Genomic DNA, 5,697 nt, shown 5'->3' with positions numbered 1-5,697 from the left:
GAGATTGTTGAACTGTGACACTGAGATTCCATCTTTTCACCCCTGACTTCCTGTCTTAAAACAGCAGAGGAGTCTTATTGCCACTCCTCTGCTCTTGGCCTTTCTCTTCTAGTGGGAATTACCCAGAGATCTACTGCGGCAAAACAACTATTTATTAAGTTTCCACTCTGTTAATTTTCCCTATGTTGTGTTTCTCTAAATCTAAGACTATGTCCTCCCTTCTGAATCTATGGCATGAAAGATTTAAAGGAATCCAGTGTTTATAGTATTTAAACGAACATGTTGATACAATTATAAATACAAAGTTAAGACTGTCAATGGGAGTTAGGTGAAAGAACTGTTTTAGCAGCATAATTTTTTTTTTGCTAAAACTAAGTCTGAGGTTTTATTACTGTGTAAATCCTTAATATAGCCTCAATAATGCTCGCTAGAACATTCAGAAGATAATGAATTCAATTTTTTTCATAAGGCATACATTAGGATAAAACCAGTTGCTTTACAGTACAGTTTGCATTGATGGGGAGCAGAATGGTCTTCTCAATGTTAACATAATTTCCCTATTGTGGGACAATAAAGGGATTTTCTATTCTATTCTATTTTATTCTATTCTATTCTATTGTTGTTAGGTTTTGTCTGAGGTATTACCTTACTCTTTTTGTATCTACATTATGTTACATTTACAACATTACCTGCTTTTCTCTTCTAATTGTGTAACTAAATGTATCTTCTTTTTTGTTTGACTATATTTGAATATTTCAAATAGTTATGCTGTTATCCAATGATCATGTAATTTCATGTCAAGACAGCTGTTAGAGTAAAATCTTATTTCAATACTTGTATCTTATAGGGAAGTGGGCTCCTGGGCTGGATTTAAATTTTGAGGTTAACTGATATACAAATTTGTTTTACAATTGCAAATTACAAAGTAGTTATAGTTAGGAACACAAGTATTTATGCTTATTCATATGAAAAAATTTATTTCTGAAATTACCTTTTAAACAGCTCATACTAAAATTTTTGTTACAGCCATGGCACTCTTTCTTTGTCCATACCAAACATCAACAACAATGTTATATGCCAAGTCTTGATATGATAAATTAAAGTATGTAGACATATGCTGTTCCATCTGAGATACTTAGGCTATGGTTAGATTAGAACTAAATAAAAACAATTTATGTTAGCACCACAAGTCCATATTAAACATATGTTACAGAATGTGTTAGTCATTATAAATCCAGGGAGGAAAAGACCACCAAATCCAAATTTATTTCCTATTAGAATCTTTATATGTGTGGGTTTTGTTTTATTCCTAAAAACCTCTCCTTCTAATTTCATTACTACCAGAACTGCAATGCAAGTTCACACATAAATGACCCTATAACTAAGAGATGAAGAAAACCCCTCCTCAATTAAAGAAAAAAAAAAAAGTCCTGTGAACTTGTCTAGAGATGGAGCGGGATGCAATGCCATTTACCCTTCTAATTTAGGGCTTCTTTATTCACAAATGTTAAATACTAATGATTGGCCCCATTTTTGAGCTAAACCCCCACTGGAGCCCTGTTCAGGATCTCCACTGAGGCATTTGTGTGTGTCTACCCTGCTCCTTTCTTCCACTTTTAGCCACACAGGCTCAACTTCACAGGACAGTCGACAGCCCGTGGACAGCAGATGAAATACCAAAACAGCATACACTGTGCCTGTTAAGTCTTCAGCTAATTAGCAAAAATGGTGTCCTTTCTTTTCTTTTTAGGCATTTGGTCTTGGGGGTGGCAAAGAAGAGGAAAGAAGAAGAAGGAGAAAAGGGGGAGACAGAACTGAGGGAGAAACAAGAGAGCAAGGATGGAGCAAGGGAGTGACAGAGAAAGAGGAGCGGCATCTGAGCTCTCAGCTGGCCTGTTTTGAAAACACGCTGCTGAAAGCTTCTCACTTAATTCATAGCTTTTGTTTTTAGACCTTTTGTGTTTGCCAGTTTGACCACATAACATCATACATCTGGTCTATAGATTTTGGGGAGCTTTATTTTGCTCAGGGAGCTGCAAAGTCCCCCTGGGCTTAAATTCAAGTGGTCGTATAACATAAAAGCACCTCAAGTGTGGACTGAGAAAGAAACGCAAAGCAAAAAGGAAGGATAGAGGGGAATGGGATGGATTTTCTACATCAAGGGTTTTACAGTCTCCAGTTCTTGTATGTGTTATCTTACCTGGTGGGGAAGTGCTTTTGCGTGACTTGCAACTAAAGAACTACACTGTTTACACTCATGTCTGTTTTGGTGTTTGAAGAATGTGAATGATGTTCTGAATTTTACTTCAAACAAGGAAACCAGGTAATAAAACAAAAGAGAAACAACCTATTATCTTAAAGTAAATATTATCACCTTTTAAGAATAAAAGCAGCTTTTCGGATTCTGTGAGAAAGATCAATTAAAATGGAGTAAAAAGGTGTTACCAGACGCACAGCAAGAGTTTATGTAATCTTAAGTGATACCAGATATGTTGTACTGGATGTAGACTATCATCCCTTTGGATAAATTTAAATAAACTATCACAGGGCTGTAAAACAAGGAAATTCAAGCTTAATAGCAATATTATTTGGACTGAAATATTACAGCTGTTTAAAATGCAAAATGGTTTTGCTGTAATATGAATAAAATTAAAAGTCTGAATGTTAAAATTAAATACACTGACACAGTCTCAGACTGTTAGAATTTCTCAAATTCTGATTGAGAACACAGACACTTTTCTGTTATTAAAGATGAGTCCTTGTGTGCCATTTATTATCAACAGTATTTTTTCCTCTGTTTCAGCTTCAATGGCAGATGGGGCTTCCAAATTTTTCCTGCTCCAAAGTTTACATTTTCTAGTTCTTAATAAATTGCATTGATTGTAGCTTAAAGTATTTTTGTTAGATGGGAATAGGACACCTTGTTGCTACAATTGGTAAACTGTCAAATGTTTTGACATAAGGTCCCCACTTCTTATACATTCTTTGGCTCTTTTGCATCAATAATCAGAAATCTCTTTATAGTAGCTTAAAGATAGGTCAGAAGACTGAGATGTCTTCTTCAGAACTTCCCTTTTTCCTACTGTAATTAAAAATAGCTAAACTTGGCCTTCTGGTTTGGAATGTCATGCTTCAACATTCAAATACTTTTAAATTAGATTTTTGGTGTTGGTGTAGTAACGAAGTTATCATGGCAACTCAGCCATTCAGCCAATGAATTTATTTCCATTTCGTGGGTAAATAAACATTACCTTCCAAAAACAGAACAATCTGGAGCAAACTTGACAAATGTCTAAAACTTAAGTACTCTTTTGGTCCCTCTCTGTCAAGACGTTAGCTTCAGCCTAGGGGACCATTTAATCTAGATTTTATATTAAGCGAAGACAGTCAGGGAGTTATTGACTAGATTTAAGTCAAACTACTAGAGCACATTTAACTAGACTTTCTACTATGTCATTTAAAATTCAAATGTTGAATTTGTCTGTCAAACATTCAGTGTATGGGTATATGTGTTTCTTCCAATATAGAGATATGTAAAGTCACAAAATTTGGTGAAAGGTAAATAGGGGTGGACATATATATATATATATTTTGTATTTCCGATAATTCAGATACTGCACCTCTGTTTTTGTACTCTTGTCCTTAGAGACTTTGCCCTACTCCTCACTTTCAACCTTAAATAGTTTAGGGTTTCTGTCTGTCCAACTGTCTACAGTTGGCCGTGTCTCCAGTCTTAAATTCTCAAGAACAGGAAACTGCGGTAGACCTGTTCCTGGTTCGGCCTGAGTATGATGACCTTCATCTGGTTTTCAGTAAGTCCAAGGCTCTCTCTCCCACCTCCTCGCCCATATGGCTGTGCTATTGAGCTACTTCCTCAAGCTCCTCTCCCCTCCAGTAGGTTGTATAATCTGTCCAACACTAAAAGAGAGTAGGGAATGGAAACATACAAACAATAATTGAGTTGCTAGTTGTTGGAATATCCGCACCTCTATCTCACCTGTTAGTGCATGAAAAAGTATGGATCATTAAGACCTTGCATTGATTACAGGGGTCTTAATCACATAACTGTGAAAAATAAATATCCACTTACTCTTCTTTCAGCAACTTTTGAACCCATGCTTGGCTCACATTCTTCACCAAGTAGAATCTCCGACATGCCTACCCCCTGGTCGGAATCAAAGAAACAGACAAATGGAAGACTGCATTCAAGAACACCCTAGGTTACTTTAAATATCTGGTAATGCCTTGTAGTCTCACAAATGCAACTGCAGTTTTCCAGTCACTTGTGAATGACAACCTTAGTAATTTTTAAATCAGTTCGTATTTGTTTACCTTGATGACAAACTGATTTTCTCCAGGACCTTATCTGGAAATAAGATCTACGTTTGTCAAGATCTTCAACATCTTCTAGAGAACCAATCCTTGGAGAAAGCGAAGAAGTGTGAGTTTCATACCACATAAATCACCATTTTGGGACATATTCTGTAACATGAAAGTGAAGACAGATCCAGAGAAGGTTCAAGCCATTCTCTGTAGGCCTACTTCCTCAATCCACAAGCGGGTACTTTTTTAGAATTCGCCAACTTCTACCGCAGATTCATTAAAACTACAGTCAGGGTGCTCAACCCTTCACTGGCCTTACATTTCTCCAAAAGACCCTTCAGTTGGCTACTTGCAGCTGAAGCCGTCATTGCCCATTTAATTCACCTGCCTTACTGCCCGGTTTCCAATTACTGGTAATCTAATCCACCTGCTTCTGCTTCTATATATTTGGTTCAGTCGAAGCCATAAGGCCCAGCTTATTGATGTTGAAGCCCTTGTTCTAGTGCTCGTTCTGTGGGGCTAGTGGAGAGAGGGTTTGTAGGGTTCTGTAGTGTTTCTGATTTCCTGATCTGCCTCTTATCCACTGAGCATGCCCTGTTCCTGACTTGGCTCAGTAGAGAGAGCGCATTTTTAGTGTTCTGTAGTGTTTCTGATTTCCTGATCCTGATCTACCGCCCTAGTCGCTGATACCAGGGATCCACAGCCATATCTGAATTTTAAATAAAGGCTTTGAATTATCCCATTGTCTGTCTCGCGTTGAATACTGGGTCTGTCTGAAAGGACATGAAATGAAATGTTTGCCAGTACCCCAATTCTGATTCAGCCTGATCAAGAGAAACAGTTTGTCCTTTAAGTTAATACCTTTGATTTAGGGGTGGGTACAGACTTATCTCAAGTTTCCTCTGATGATAATAGACTTCATCCATATGCCTTCTTTTCCTGATGTGTGTCTCAAGCAGAATGAAACTACAATGTTTGCAAAAGAGAGCTCTTAGCCATAAAAATGGCTTTTAAAGAGTGACAGCACTGGTTGGAGGGAGCTGAACATCACAAACCAGATGCCCTGTCAGGGCAATACTCCAGACACCAGGATCCCAATATGTCGTCCATCATTTAACTTTTCTGTGTTGACAAGGCCTTATCCATTCCTTGAGGCCCAGCCAGTTTGGACCCTAGCACTGGACCTTTGAACCGTGTTTATGTACCTGCTTCCATTAGGTCTCGCCTCATTTAATTGGCCCACTAGGCAAAATTCTCCTGCCATCCTGGTTTGAACTGAACTCACTCACTCACTCACTCACTCACTCACTCACTCACTCACTCACTCACTCACTCACTCACTCACTCACTCACTCACTCACTCACTCACTCACT

This window comes from Cyprinodon variegatus, unplaced genomic scaffold (genome assembly GCF_000732505.1).
Source record: "Cyprinodon variegatus isolate N-32 unplaced genomic scaffold, C_variegatus-1.0 Scaffold177, whole genome shotgun sequence".
Lineage (NCBI taxonomy): Eukaryota > Metazoa > Chordata > Actinopteri > Cyprinodontiformes > Cyprinodontidae > Cyprinodon > Cyprinodon variegatus.
This window is presented reverse-complemented; position numbering follows the sequence as displayed.